We start from the raw sequence: 17057 nt of genomic DNA, 5'->3' as shown, positions 1-17057 counted from the left end.
GGCGAGCTCCTGCCATCCGGCACACACGGTTAAAAACATTCCTGTAGGAGTGTTAATCAGAATAAAAAGAAATTGTTCCAAATCTGAATTTTTTCCTACAGGAATCTAATAAAACCCTAGACAAATTAAAAGATAGAGGTTATCCCAGCTGGAGTCTGCATAGCGCTCAAAAAATTGTTCATGTCATGGATAGAACCATTTTGTTAAAAAATAAGAACAAGCAGAGGAATCGATGTCTCAACAGAGTCACCTTCAGTACTGCATATTCCCCTCAATACAACCAAATCATCCAAATTATTAAAAAACACATTCCGCTATTATATCAGGATAATAAGGTTTCCAGTATTCTTGGCAAATATCAAATAAATTTTGTAGCCAAACGTGCTTTAACCCCTTCACTCCCGGCCACTAAAACACCCTAATGACCGAGCCATTTTTTGCAATTCTGACCAGTGTCACTTTGACAGGTTATAACTCTGGAACGCTTCAACGGATCCGCGGCGATTCTGAGATTGTTTTTTCGTGACATATTGGACTTCATGTCAGTGGTAAATTTAGGCCGATATTTTTTGCGTTTATTTGTGAAAATTTAGGAAATTTTGCAATTTTCAAACTTTAAAAATTTATGCCCATAAATCTGAGAGATACAGTTAGGGCCAGAAATATTTGGACAGTGACACAATTTTCGCGAGTTGGGCTCTGCATGCCACCACATTGGATTTGAAATGAAATCTCTACAACAGAATTCAAGTGCAGATTGTAACGTTTAATTTGAAGGTTTGAACAAAAATATCTGATAGAAATTGTAGGAATTGTCACATTTCTTTACAAACACTCCACATTTTAGGAGGTCAAAAGTAATTGGACAAATAAACCAAACCCAAACAAAATATTTTTATTTTCAATATTTTGTTGCGAATCCTTTGGAGGCAATCACTGCCTTAAGTCTGGAACTCATGGACATCACCAAACGCTGGGTTTCCTCCTTCTTAATGCTTTGCCAGGCCTTTACAGCTGCAGCCTTCAGGTCTTGCTTGTTTGTGGGTCTTTCCGTCTTAAGTCTGGATTTGAGCAAGTGAAATGCATGCTCAATTGGGTTAAGATCTGGTGATTTACTTGGCCATTGCAGAATGTTCCACTTTTTTGCACTCATGAACTCCTGGGTAGCTTTGGCTGTATGCTTGGGGTCATTGCCCATCTGTACCATGAAGCGCCGTCCGATCAACTTTGCGGCATTTGGCTGAATCTGGGCTGAAAGTATATCCCGGTACACTTCAGAATTCATCTGTCTACTCTTGTCTGCTGTTATGTCATCAATAAACACAAGTGACCCAGTGCCATTGAAAGCCATGCATGCCCATGCCATCACGTTGCCTCCACCATGTTTTACAGAGGATGTGGTGTGCCTTGGATCATGTACCGTTCCCTTTCTTCTCCAAACTTTTTTCTTCCCATCATTCTGGTACAGGTTGATCTTTGTCTCATCTGTCCATAGAATACTTTTCCAGAACTGAGCTGGCTTCATGAGGTGTTTTTCAGCAAATGTAACTCTGGCCTGTCTATTTTTGGAATTGCTGAATGGTTTGCATCTAGATGTGAACCCTTTGTATTTACTTTCATGGAGTCTTCTCTTTACTGTTGACTTAGAGACAGATACACCTACTTCACTGAGAGTGTTCTGGACTTCAGTTGATGTTGTGAACGGGTTCTTCTTCACCAAAGAAAGTATGCGGCGATCATCCACCACTGTTGTCATCCGTGGACGCCCAGGCCTTTTTGAGTTTCTAAGCTCACCAGTCAATTCCTTTTTTCTCAGAATGTACCCGACTGTTGATTTTGCTACTCCAAGCATGTCTGCTATCTCTCTGATGGATTTTTTCTTTTTTTTCAGCCTCAGGATGTTCTGCTTCACCTCAATTGAGAGTTCCTTAGACCGCATGTTGTCTGGTCACAGCAACAGCTTCCAAATGCAAAACCACACACCTGTAATCAACCCAAGACCTTTTAACTACTTCATTGATTACAGGTTAACGAGGGAGACGCCTTCAGAGTTAATTTCAACCCTTAGAGTCCCTTGTCCAATTACTTTTGGTCCCTTGAAAAAGAGGAGGCTATGCATTACAGAGCTATGATTCCTAAACCCTTTCTCCGATTTGGATGTGAAAACTCTCATATTGCAGCTGGGAGTGTGCACTTTCAGCCCATATTATATATATAATTGTATTTCTGAACATGTTTTTGTAAACAGCTAAAATAACAAAACTTGTGTCACTGTCCAAATATTTCTGGACCTAACTGTATGTCACAAAAAATAGTTACTAAATAAACTTTCCCACTTGTCTACTTTACATCAGCGCAATTTTAGAAACAAATTTTTTTTTTCGGTAGGAAGTTAGAAGGGGTCATCAGCAATTTCTCATTTTTCCAACAAAATTTACAAAAAGTTTTTGTAGAGACCACATCACATTTCAAGTGACTTTGAAAGACCTAGGTGACAGAAAATACCCAAAAGTGACCCCATTCTAAAAACTGCACCCCTCACACTGCTCAAAACCACATCCAAGAAGTTTATTAACCCTTTAGATGCTTCACAGGAACCAAAGCAATGTGGAAGGAAAAAATGAAAATTTTAGCCATAAAATTTTCATTTTAACAAGGGAGAAAAGAGAAAGTGTACCTTACAATTTATTGTGCATTTTCTCCTGAGTACGCTGATACCCCATATGTGGTAAAAATCAATTGTTTGGGCGCACGGCAGAGGTTGAAAGGGAAGGAGCGCCATTTGAATTTTTGAACGCAAAATTAGCTGCACTCATTAGTGGACGCCATGTCGGGTTTGAAGGCCCCCTGTGGTGCCTAAACAATGGAGCTCCCCCACAAGTGACCCCATTTTGGAAACTAGAGCCCTCATATAATTTTCCTAGATGTTTGGTGAGCACTTTGAAAACCTGCGGGCTTCATAGAAGTTTATCACGTTGAGCCGTGAAAAGAAAAAAAAAAAATTTTTTACCACAAAACAGTTGCTTCAACTAGGTAGCTTTTTTTTCACAAGGGTATCAGAAAAAAAATTCACCATGAAATTTATAGTGCATTTTTTCCTGAGTACGACGATACCTCATATGTGGTGGAAAGTAATTGTTTGGGCGCATGGCAGGGGTCAGAAGAGAAGGAGCGCCATTTGACAGCAAAATTGGTTGGAATCATTAGCGGACGCCGTGTCACGTTTGGAGAGCCCCTGCGATGCCTAAACAGTGGAGCTTCCCCAAAAGTGACCCCATTTTGTAAACTAGACCCCTCAAGGAGTTTATCTAGATGTTTAGAGAGCCCCAAGGGCAGGGGTGGGGAACCTTTTTTCTGCCGGGGGCCATTTGGAAATTTCTACCAACCTTCGGGGGCCGCACAAAATTATCAACTTGAAATTTACCCTAATATATTTGGTCAAACAATTATCTCACTGTGGCGGCTGGAGCTTCTACTTTTTGGTGCAGCTGTAATATTAGGCGATGTTGATCTTGTTGCTTTTCACAACTGCTTTTCCAGGTTTGAGTTGTTTGGGACTGCTGTATATACATCACCAGAGGGTATGGGGGCATATACACCACAGGGGAGGGTTGGGAGGAATATAGAACACTGGGGAGGCTGGGGGCATAGACATTACTGGGGGGTACATACATCATTGATGGGGAGCACAGACATAGCTGGGGGCATAAACATTGCTGGGGAGGGCTGGGAGGAATATACATCACTAGGGAAGCATCAGGGCATAGACGTCACTGGGGGTACATACATCACTGGGGGTATATACACATCACTGGGTTGCACAGACAAGACTGGGGGGCATAAACATTGCTGGGGTTATATACATAGCCGGGGGCAGACAGCCCTGGGGGATGCCGGAGGGACACAGACAGCCCTGGGGGCACAGAGAATGATGGGAGAGGCTGGAGGCACAGACAAACCTGGGGGACGCTGGGGGCACAGATGGCACAGAGAAGGATGGGAGAAGATGAAGGCACAGACAGACCTGGGAGAGGCTCGAGGCACAGAGATCACTGGAGAGACTGGGGGGGAACAGAGATCACTGGGGAGACTAGGGGGGCACAAAGATCACTGGAGGGGCACAAAGAACACTGGGGAGACAGCACAGATCACTGGGGAGACAGCACAGATCACTGGGGAGACGGCACAGATCACTGGGGGTGGGCACAGATCACTGGGGGCGGCCACAGATCACTGGGGGCGGGCACAGATCAGTGGGGAGACTGGGGGGGCACAGAGATCACTGGGGAGACTGAAGGGGCACTAAGATCACTGGGAAGACTGAGGGGGCACAAAGATCACTGGGGAGACTGAGGGGGCACGGAGATCACTGGGGAGACTGAGGGGGCACGGAGATCACTGGGGAGACTGAGGGTGCACGGAGATCACTGGGGAGACTGAGGGTGCACGGAGATCACTGGGGAGATGGCACAGATCACTGGGGGGACTGGGGGGGGCACAGATCACGGGAGAAAGGAGGGGCACAGAGCGCTGGGGGCAAAGGCAGACCCGGGGGAGCTTGGAGGCAGTTAGAGAACTGGGGGAGGCCTGGACCACTGAGTGCTGGAGGTGGCTGCGGGCACGGAGAGCGCTGCTGGCGTGCACAGAGAGGAGCAGCTTCCGCCGGGCACAAGGAGCCGCCGCCACCGGGCACAGGGAGCCACCACCACCGGACACAGGGAGCCACCACCGCCGCCGGGTACAGGGATCCGCCGCCGGGTACAGGGAGCCACCACCACCGCCGGGCACAGGGAGCCGCCGTCGCCGGGTACAGGAAGCCACCGCCGCTGCTGGACACAGGGAGCCACCGCCGCTGCCGGACACAGGGAGCCACCACCGCCGCCGCCGGGTACAGGGAGCTTCCGCCAGGTACAGGGGGCCGCCGCCGGGTGAAGGGAGCCGCCACCGCTGCCGCCGGGTACAGGGAGCCGCTGCCGCCGGGTACAGGGAGCCGCTGCCGCCGGGTGCAGGGAGCCGCCGCCACCGGGTGCAGGGAGCCGCCGCTGGGTGCAGGGAGCTGCCGCTGCCGGGTACAGGTAACCACCGCCGCCGGGTACAAAGAGCCGCCGCCGGGCACAAGGAGCCACCGCCGCCGCCGGGTACAGGAAGCCACCACCACCGCCGGGCACAGGAAGCCACCACTGCCGTCGCCGGGTACAGGAAGCCACCGCCATCGCCGGGTACAGGAAGCCACCGCCGTCGCCGGGTACAGGGAGCCGCCGCCGGGTACAGGGAGCTGTCGCGGGCGGAGGAGGGGATGCTGCGCTCTCCCACTGCTCGGGTCCGGCTGCTGCTGCTGTTGCTGCTGCTCGGCGGTGGCTCGAGCGGTGGGCCGGATCCCGGGGACTCGAGCGGCGCTCCTCGCCCGTGAGTGAAAAGGGGGGGATTGATTGTGGGGATTTGATATTGTCCATGACGCCACCCACGGTTGTGGTGAGATTGGTGACACCGCCACTGCTCTGGACGGGGATCCCGGGAGCGATGACAGGGAGCAGCCTGGATGTTAGTTCTCCCCTCCGTGGGTAGGGGGTTGGTTGTCCCGGGGCCCGGTGAGGGGGTAGGGGTGGATGGCAGGTGGGTTACGGGGCCTGGTGAGGTGCAGGGTCGCGGGGGCAGCGCTGTGCCGCACGGCACGGTGGTACTCACTCAGCCAATGATGAACACAGAGTCTCCGGTAAAACAAACGGCCGGATGGACGGGTCCCACAGACGGCTGCGGTGCCTCTCCCCCCGGCAGGTTGATGGCGACTGCCATTCCCCGCACCTGTGCAGTGTGTACGGTTCCAATGGGTTCCCACCGGTAACCCGCTCCCCAGCTTGGATGGGTGCCGAAGGAGCCCCCTTTGCCCGCAGGCTCTGGCCCCAGGAACTCCAGACTTGGCGGTGAATGTGTTTCCCTTCACGGTTTGAGCTGTCGCCTTCTATCGGGACCTGGCTGCCGGGAAACCCAGGAGGTTCCCCTCGCTAACAGACTTGACAAATTGCACGGCGACGCCCAGCCCCGTCGGGGTCCGTAAGCCCTGCCGGATTGTGCTGGCTTCTCTTCGTTCACCGGTCCAGTACCGCCGGGCCACCCCCCGTCCACGGCCCTCACGGCTCACTCCAATCGGCCTCTCCTGCAGACGGCCACCACCGCCCGCCAACCCTGCTGATCCGTCCGGGCCGCACACCCGGACCACCTTCAGTCTGCTCCTCTACCACACTTCCTCTCACTTTCACTTCAAAACTCTATCTGCCTGCTTTTCCCGCCTCCAGGACTGTGAACTCCTCGGTGGGCCGGGCCAACCGCCTGGCCCACCCCCTGGTGTGGACATCAGCCCCTGGAGGAAGGCAACAAGGGTTTTATGTCTGGCTTTGGTGTGCCTAGCCGGGGTGTGGGGTGTGTTGGTGTTGCTCTGTGATGACCTGGCTTGTCCAGGGCGCCACAGAGCCACCGATGCCGCCGGGTACAGGGAGCCGCCGCCGGGTACAGGGAGCCACCGCCGCCGCCGGGTACAGGGAGGCGCCGCCGCTGGGAACAGACCTTGGGGATGATTGACAGTCAATCCTCTCCTGTTTGATTTTAGCGCTCCTCACGCCGACCCCACCTACAAAGTACGTCCTCATGTAGGCAGTGCCAGCGTGGGGACGTAGTCTTTCAGGTATAGGAAATGCAGCGTTCAGCATTGAACGCGCTGTGTGGGGTTTTAAAGGGCCAGCAGCCAGCAAGATGCGGCTGCCGCTCCAGCACTGCAGTCCCCAGGAATCAGCTCGGGGGCCGCAGGAAAAGTCGTCGCGGGCCGCATATGGCCCGCGGGCCGGAGGTTCCCCATCCCTGCCCAAGGGGCTCCACAGAAGTTGATAATGTTGAGCCATGAATACAATTTTTTTTTCACCACAAAACTGTCACTTGAACAAGGTAGGTTTTTTTTCCACAAGGGTATCAGGAAAAAATGCACCATAAAACGTATTGTGCAATTTCTCCTGAGTACGCAGATACCTCATATGTGGTGGAAAGTAATTGTTTGGGTGCACTGCTGGGCTCAGAAGAGAAGAAGCACCATTTGACAGCAAAATTGGTTGGAATCATTAGCGGACGCCATGTCACGTTTGGAGCCCCCCTATGGTGCCTAAACAGTGGAGCTCCCCTACAAATTACCCCATTTTGGAACTAGACCCCTCAAGGAATTTATCTAGATATTTGGTGAGCCCCTTGTACCCCCAGGGGCTCCACAGAAGTTGATAACATTGAACAGTGAAAATTATTATTTTTTTTTTCTTAACCACAAAATTTTTGCATCAACCAGGTAGGTTTTTTTTTTTCTTCACAAGGGTATCAGGAAAAACTGCGCCATAAAACGTATTGTGCAATTTCTCCTGAGTACGTAGATACATCATATGTGGTGGAAAGTAATTGTTTGGGCACATGGCGGGGCTCAGAAGAGAAGGAGCGCCATTTGACTTTTCAAACGCACAAACGCGGTGCACTGATCGGCCGCTGCAGGACGCATGGTCGGATGAGATACAAAAAGCATTGGGGATACGGAAAAAAGTCACACCAAAAATTGAGCAGGGATGCCGATCCATTGTGCATCCCTGATCAGCACTCGGCGGGACGCACAGGCGGATGCGATACAAAAAGCGTTGCGAATACGGAAAAAAGTCACGCCAAAAATTGACCTTGGATGCAGATACGTTATCTGCATCCCTGATCAGCATTCGGCGGGACGCACGGACAGATGCAATACAAGAAGCGTCGGGGATACGGGAAAAAAAAAGTCCCGCTGAAAACTGACCACGGATGCAGATCCGTTCTCTGCATCCCTGATCAGCGCTCGGCGGGACGCACGGACGCATGAGGTGTAAAAATGGACAGGATACAAGGAAAAAAAAAAGTCATACTCATAGTACCAAGATGATTAGCAGTAGGATCACTGACCAGAGTAACTGCAGGAGGAACAAGAAGGCACGAGATGGACAGCTTTACACTAGCAGCAGGCAGGACGTTGGACAGATCAGCAGAAAACCCAGGAAGGACCCAGCGATGGAGGCACATGTGATCGGGCAAGTGAAGACCTCGGACGACCCGGTGAAGACAGGTAAGAGGACGTCGAGGGGGGAAGGCAGAGGGGGAGGGGCAAGCGGGGGGAGAGGGGGGGCAGAGAGGGAGAGCAGAGAGGGCAGAGAAGCAAAGGCAGAAGGAAGGAACTTAGGAAGCAGAATAGAGATCACAGAGGAGGCAGGCAGATCGCGTGGGGAGCAGATCGGGACGTGGGGGTGCAGATCAGGGGGGGCACGGGCAGGGGCCATCACGGGAGCGCGCAGGGGCTGCAAAGGGAGCGGAATACTTACCATTGGAGCAGCAGCGGTGACATCAGCGGCAGCAGCAGCAGCGGTGGCGTGGTACCACAAGTACCAGCCAGTGCACACTGCAGACATGCAGGGAGAGGCTCCCCAGACCAGTACAGGCCTGGGGAGGGCGGCCACCTGCAGATCACACCGCCCCACTGCACACTGATTGGAGCGATTGCGCGTCATAGCACGATCGCTCCAATCAGTGCTGCAGGGGCTGGGGGCGACATGTTTGAGGTCCAGCTATGATGTGCTGCAGCTGCTACAGCACCTTATAGCAGGATCTCACAGTATCGCACTAATTCAGGCATTATTTTTGCCAAAATTAGTGCGAACAATGTGGTTGGCGGTTCAGATTTGAACAGCCAATCACATCGATCGTGGATGGGGGGTCAAGCAAAGGTCCCCTGCTGTAAGAAACAGCAGGGGACATCATTTGAAAGCCGTTGCTATGGCCACGGCAATCAAATTAACTTTAGGCAGTAAAGCTACGTCCCTGGTCGTTAAGTCACGTTAAAATAGGACGTAACTTTACTGCCCGCGGTCGTGAAGGGGTTAAACCTCGCTAATCTTCTTGCACCAAGCGCAGTTACCAACCACGCAGCAAGCAAAACCTGGCTTTCTTGCACTGTTTTTTACCGCTACGGACACAACCAATGCACAGCCTGCAATTATGCTAACATTAGTAAAACTTTTACCACTATTCAGATGGTTTAAAGGGAACCTGTCAGCAGAAATGTTGCACTCAACATAAAAGATTCCCCCTTTGCAGCTCCTGGGCTGCATTCTAGCAATGTTCCTGTTGTTATTGTGCCCCCTTTCTGACCAAAATAAAGACTTTATAAAGTGGTACCTTTTTGTATTCAGATACTGTAAATGGTACACGGGGGCGGGCTGCCTGGTGTCCGTTATTCTGCCTCCTGCCGCTTTAGGCCGTCCTCCATCGCTCATTTCCACAGTTGTGGACGCCGCCCAGTGCTCCAGAGGTCCCCGCGCATGCCCAGTGCCTATCTCTCGTGGATGAGCACTGTGCCCAGTGTCACCGCTGGTGACGTGCGCGCAGGCTTTAGATTATGGGCGGTGCTGTGATGTTTATTACCAAGTAACCACCCATAATCGCGTGACCACGCTTTCCCCCTCTGCCTCCTTCCTTCTGCGCAAGCGCGGTCCTGCTGACCCCACGTCACCTCTTTCCCATCTTGCCCTGAGGCAGGAAATAGATGGGAGAAGCGCGGAGCAGGACACCACAGATCAGGAGGAGACGCGGAGAGAAGCTTACTAACAGCAGGCCCGCGCTTGCGCAGAACAGTGGAGGCAGAGGGGAAAGCGCGATCACGCGATTATGGGCGGTTACTTGCTGAGGAAAATCACAGCACCGCCCATAATCTAAAGCCAGCGCAACACGTTAAAAGCGGTGACACTGGTTTCAGTGCTCATTCACGAGAGATAGGCACTGGGCATGCGCGGGGACCTCTGGATCACGGGGCGGCGTCCACAGCTATGGAAATGAGCGATGGGGGAGGGCCTAAAGCGGCAGGAGGCAGAATAACGGACACCAGGCAGCTCGCCCCCGTGTCTCATTTACAGTTTTTCCTTTCAAAAAGGTACCACTTTATAAAGTATTTCTTTTGGTCTAAAAGGGGGCACAATAATAACAGGAACCTTGCTGGAATGCAGCACACGAGCTGCAGAGGGGGAAACTTTTATGTTTAGTGCTAATTTTCTGCTGACAGGTTCCCTTTAACATATGTTGTTGGCAATTATATTAATTGCAACACAACATATGTTGTATACCTTATTGAATGCATCACCTGTAGGATTCAATATGTTGGCTGTACAGGGAATCCTTTAAAAAAACGAATCAGGCGGCATCTGTCAGATACCCTGAATCCGAATGCAGTTAACATTCAGCGGTTTCTCGGCACTTTGTCACTTCCCATAACAGATGCACTGATTCTTTCTCCTTTATGGGTATAGAAAAATAAAAATCACTAAACCAGCTAGAGGGGGAGACCACAGGAGAAAACTCCTTAACAGGGAGTCCCTATGGATATTCAGGCTGGGCACCAGGGTGCCGCACGGTCTGAATACCCGTCAGGACTTAATTTTACAATACACATAAAATAACAAATCATGGCCTCCCCTTTAGCACATAATCACTATACCCTTCAGCTACATACAATTGTTTGCAGTCTTTAGTTTTTTATAGTCTATTAATAAAATGAATAGAAATTTATAATACACTGCATATATCTATATAGACTTACTATTAATCCATACTTGTAAATCCAAATGTGACTGAAGGATATTTAGGGTTTCTCCATATTTCAATAACATACCTATACCCTTATAGATGAATTAAAGAGAAAATTCCCTAACAAAGTCTTTTCTGAATGCTCAGGCTTGCACCGGATTGCCGCATGGTCTAAACACCCGTCAGAATAATAATTTAGTGTTTTCTTTTTAGCGGTTACCCTTTGCACTTTTCAGCCATATATAACTATTTACGACTTTACAGTGTTTTTTCACCGCGTATTAATACATCTAATTCTTCAGTTCCTCTTGACACCTGTATACATTCACATACATTTACTATTCATTCAATTTTTGCAAATTCAAATGTGGCTGATAAATATTTAGAGTTCTGTTTCCTTATATTTAAATAATAAACGAACCATACTCATGGATATATCAAAGAAAAAAGAGAACTCCACAACACAAATATTTCTTTAAATACTCTGGCTACGCACTATATTGCCGCATGGTCTGAACACTTGTCAGAACTTTATTCCTGACACATAAAATGGTAGTTTATGGGTTTTTCTTCAGTGGTTGCCCTTTATATCTTTCAGCCACATTTTATTATTTATGGCTTCACAGTGTCTTTTTCACTGTGCATCGATACATAATAAAATAAATAGAGATTTATGATACATTCTTTACATTGATATAATCTCGCCATAAATTCAGTATTTGTAGTCTCTAATGTGGCTGTAAAACACTTAGGGCTTCGTATCTTTATTTATTTATATATATATATATATATATATATATATATATATATATATATATATATATATATGTTTATATTCATATTTATAACAACTTGTACAGATAAATTAAAGTTTTCTGTAATATACTTAAAGCTTCAATATTTACCATCTAATCTTTCTTTTGTGGTTTTCTACATACATATGTTTTTATCCCTACTATGTGTTTTGGTGCTTTTGCTCACATAGAATGCACACCTTGCACAATTTTAGTTTTAATTAAGCACTGATCCCTCCCTATGACGTTGAAATGTGTCCCCTTTAAATATTGAACCAACTTGGGATAGATCACATGCCATGAATAAGACTCTCTGGTCGAAACGCGTAGGCTAATCCACTACCCTTTCACCTGTAACTTTGTGCTCCCTGCACAGTCTGTATGATTTCATTTTTTCTGCTTCAATAAATCCGAGTTTTAATTTTCAATTCTCCCTGATGCTGGATTTTTGTCTTCTCTGATATCCATTACCGCCCCTGCGTTCCGTGCATCGGTGCAGGATCCAGGAGTGAAGAGGGGTGAGCTGACAATCCTTTATATTTTATATGTGGAAAGTGTTGCAACATATGGGTTTTGGGCCATGGTTTGTAAAGTGGGTGCAGCTGTTGTATAATAAGCTTACTGCTAAAGCTAGAGTTAACAGTATGACCTCCGCAGAGTTCGAGTTGCACCGGGGAACGAGACAGGACTGCCCACTATCGCCGCTCCTATTTGCTATTGCAATAGAGCCTCTGGCTGCAGCCATTAGGAAATCGAAGGAGATCCATGGATTTGGATATGGGCATTTAGAGGAGAAAATAGCTCTTTATGCTGACGACTTTTTACTCTTCTTGGGGGATCCATCAGCCTCATTGGATCATGCCATGGCAGATAATAGAGAAATTTGGAGAAGTTTCGGGACTGACCATAAATTGGTCTTAATCGAGCCTCTTTAAAGTGAATGGGGAAGTAACGTAGACAAATGATGATATTGGGGCTAATAAATTGAAGTGTGGAGGAATTTAAATATCTAGGTATCCAAATATCTCTGCCAGTAGAAAAATACATACAGGTGAACTTATGGCCGCTTCTTAAAAAACTGAGAGCCAAAGTGGATGCCTGGAACAAGCTACATTTGTCAGTTGTTGGAAGGGTTAATTTACTAAAGATGGTAATAATGCCTAAACTCCTGTACATACTGCACAATGCCCCTGTTTGTATTTCAAGGAAAAGATTTAAAGGGATAAACTCACTGTTTAGGGACCTGGTGGGGGGTAAAAAGCAGCCTAGGGTGCGATTAGAGACTTTACAAAGGCCGAAAGATGAGGGGGGTCTAGAAATCCCAAATCCGGAATTGTATTATATGGCGGCGCAATGTCAACACCTCAGGGGCTGGTCTGATCGAGAGAAAGATGGGGGCATTAAAGAAGTGCTGGAATACATAGTGGGTAGAAGTCCATTGGTAATGGGACTAGAGGATGGTACGGTGGGGCTCCTGGGTGGAACATCTCCTACAATGGCACTTATAAACAAGACCTGGGATAGGCTGAAAAGGGTGAGGGGGTGACCCGGTTAACTAAGTTTACACCTATCTGGGATAACAGTAATCTCCCGGAGATTCAGAAAATGGGGAATATTGAGGAGTGGAGACGTAGGGGTGTGATATACATGCATCAGGTATTGGACGGAGGAATTCTGAAATCGTTCCCGCAGTTACAGAGTGAGTTTCAGTTACCGGCGTCCGGCTGGCTTCACTACAGTCAATTAAAACATGCGATTGCAGCCCAAGCGGCTAAACAAAGTGTGGACATACAGACTGACCTGGTACTGGAGTATGTGTGTAAGGGCGGAGGAAGCACTAAAGGGATCATTTCTGGCACGTATAAGGATATACTACATACCTTTCTTTTAGACTACCCACTTAAAACTAAATCTAAATGGGAGGAGGAAGTTGGGCCGATAACGGAGGAGGTGTGGGAGAGTATCCTGGAGTATGTCCCTAAACTTTCCATGAGCGAACCGGCCAGACTATCTCACCTATACGTGATTCACCGGGTATATAGGTCTCCCTTACTGATGTTTAAAATGGGGTTGAAAAGGAATTCGGAGTGTCCAAGGTGTCAGGGATCTGACGCAGGTATTTTTCACATGATGTGGTCTTGTCCGAGACTGGTCTCCTTTTGGACTAAGGTTATCCACAAGATAGGAAGAACATATAGGTATGTCCTTCCCAGGGAACCATTGATATGCCTATTGGGATACGTTGAGGAGCTTGGGGTGGAAAATACTATGAAAATTGCCATTGCTAGGCTGCTGTATGCGGCAAGAAAGCTAATTGCCAGGTCCTGGTTTAAAAAAAAACCCCGACCAGGAGAGAATACATTAAAAGGGTAAAGTGTATTCTTCAGCTGGAACAGGGAGTGTATGAAAGAAGGGGGAATGTTAAAATGTTTGAGAAGCTATGGTCTCCTTGGCTGCAATGCGGATAGGATGAGTGATGGACCAGTAAACTGGTCTGGGATCGGGATAGCCGTCGGAGACCTCTGATGTGTGTTTTGTTTTATTTGTGTTACTAGTTGTTCCTCCTTCACAGCGGGGGTGAACGGGATGGTTGCTATACTACAGTCGGAGGGTATTCTAAGTGTGGACTAAATGGGATGTAGTATTGGGGAGGAGTGCTGCTGCCGCGGTGGGGGGGAGGGGGCGGGGTAATAGATATAATAAACTTAATTTGGATGCAGATCTATTATACTGTTGTATGTATTCTGTTTTAATAAAAAAGTATCTGAAAAAAAAGAGACACAGGAGAGGTCAGGGCCAGGCTTAAAACAGCCCAGGACTTAAGCAGACACACAGCAATAAGGAGGCCTCAAAACTCACAGATGTGGAAATCCCAACTGCCACCTGACCACCCGGACAGTACCCTGGACTTATCCCTGCTAACATCAGCAAAGATACAGAAGGAGAGACCCGTTGTGTGTGTGTGTGTGTGTGACAGTTATTGCTATCCAAGGTCCTGCTCTCACTACAGACTGTGTTTGCCTGAACATGGGGAGCCACATCTCAGCGGCCTTGAAGAGACCGTTATCAAGACTTGTGTGGTAAGCTGTCTCCCTGTGTGTGAAATCTCGATATTTTCCAAAGGCCTCGGGGACATCGCTCCTTCATCATCACCCCGGAGGTCTGCAAGCAGCGTTGGTAACATTACCGAGAGCCGTAGGTGGCGTCACAAGACACTATTATTTTATTTATTTTTACTACTGTTTTTATCAGACTTCTTTTAACTGCCACCAGGGCCACGGGACCGGGCACAGCCACCTGTGACAATCCCCCGAAAACTAAAAGCCCGAGACCGGGTACCCCACAGCCCTGGGTCAGGCAGCTCCACCGGGCAAGAGAGAGGGAGGACGCCTTCGCTGGAGCCTGGGAACGGGAGCGTACGATAATACTGCTGGCAGGTGAGAGAGAGGGCACCCCCGCTGGCCTGGGAATGGGGACGTGCGGGGATACCGCGTTGGGGCCAGGACTGGGCGCTACACCTCTCTGTCGCAGTCTATCCATATCTTCATCAATTGTATTATTAAAATCCCCAAGGAGCAGGAGGGGCAAAGCAGGAGCCTGCGCTGCAAACTTAAGAGCTTCCTGCAGAACTTTTCTTGAGTATGGCGGTGGAATGTACACTGCCACTCTGATATATGGAACGCCAAGCAACTGTGCCAATAGACATACAAATCAGAGTGAAAAAGGGGGTTAATGCCGCGCATCAGCCAAAATGAAGATGTAGCACGTTGATGTTATAAACGTATTCTTTTATTCCATCGGTCTACGCGTTTCGAGGATATACCTCTTCTTCAGGACCAGTACATCAAACATAGTATTTTTCACTCTGATTTGTATGCACATCCACGTGGGGCTGCAGCAGACGCCATCATCCTATGCTCTATCAGTGGTTGTGACTAACACAACCATTTCAGGTGAGTGTATTTTTCCTGATCTACCTCACTGATCTGTTGGTATTACACTATCAGAGCTCCTTATTTTTCAGCTTGTGCCAATAGACAGACATACCTCCCTTCTTCATCTATCTTGACTGACTGACATACAAAAGGTACATTTCAGTGTACTAGCAGGCTGACCCCTCTAGCATAGTTTGAGTTAGTAGAGAGAACGTGATTACCAAAATTTGTGAATAAGAATAGCAATGGTAATAAAATATAACTTTTAATGAGTGTTATTAAAATGACTCAAGGTCCAACAAAGATCATCACCTAGTGTTCACTAGTACCACAAGAAAATATATATTAGCACCCTGAGAAAAACAAAATGCAGTTTATGGGAGATAGGGGACTTCAATTAAACAACTAGTACCCCTCTCTTCCTTCTCATAGGTCTTCAACCTATACACTCACTCGCAAATTGATGTCATATGTATAATACGATCAAAAATTGCACACAGATAAAATGCCTTTGTGCATTAAGTAAACATATGACTAAAGTGTAATATGCACATGTAAACGGGACTGAGTACAACCAGGGAATAAATAGAAGACTTTTTTTTGTTGTACTGAATGTGCAGCCTAAAGAAAAATCCAAGTGCTATAAATTACAATTATGGGTGGCAGTGGGGTACGTGCTTACCAACCAGCCCCACTGCTGACCAAATATACTGTTATTACCTTTAGAAAGATGAGGGGGGGACCAGGATTATGGGGTACTCGGTCCCGGGAGGTTTATAGCTGGGGAAATCTCACTTGGTGGCCGTTGCCCTGGATGCTTTTTAAAAGGGGGGAATATTTACATGGGAATTACGAAAGAAAGTTTATACGTGACACCACTTGCGGTTTGCGGCTATGTGGATGGAGCCGCCGCTGCACAGTTCTTGCTACAGGGGCTGATGTTGGTTGCAGCCTGGATGTTAGGCCCTCTGCAAGCAGGGCCAGGCCCCAGAGGGTAGGTGATGCAGATGGGTGTACAAAGAAGGTAAGGCACATAAGGGGTTGCAGTGTAACTGGTTCCTTTGCTCACAGTAAGATGGAAACTAGTCACCCACGGAAGGCTGGTTTTGACCGCTGGTCCCCTTAGTCCTAATGCCGGTTTGGTGACCTGGTGGCTTCTTTCCCCTGCACTTGTCTTTGGTTGGTGGGCCCCTGTGGCTTGGAGCGGCTGGGGGTCCCCTCCTGGTAGTCGCTTAACGGAAGTCCGTATGACGGTAGCGTGAACCCTGTGGGGACAGAGTCTCTGGTCCTGTCCCTGGTTCTCCCATTGCTACTGTGTCCCGAACTTCAAGGTCAGTGAGGTCCTTGATGGTCCCCTCACTGTGCAGATTTTATCAGGTCTGCCTGGAGCGTTTGCCTGACCTAGGATTGTGTACCCCGTTGGTGTTGTGGTTCCGGGAGTACTCCACTGTACTCCACCGGCAACCAACTGCCTGGGCCCTCAGGTCACTGTCACACCCCTGTCAGTGCTTCCACTTGCTCCCTCCGTCGCCAACTCACTGTCTCCTCTCTGACTGTCCATTGTTTGCCCCCCCACCTGGTCACCTAGTGGACTGGATCGGCTCTACCTCTAAGCGGCCATCCTTAGGTCCAACCCTAGTCTGGTACCAGTTTATGGGGAATTTGAGGAAAAACAGGGATTAACTGGAATGTTTTGTTATCTGGA

Source organism: Anomaloglossus baeobatrachus, chromosome 1 (assembly GCF_048569485.1).
Source record: "Anomaloglossus baeobatrachus isolate aAnoBae1 chromosome 1, aAnoBae1.hap1, whole genome shotgun sequence".
NCBI lineage: Eukaryota > Metazoa > Chordata > Amphibia > Anura > Aromobatidae > Anomaloglossus > Anomaloglossus baeobatrachus.
This window is presented reverse-complemented; position numbering follows the sequence as displayed.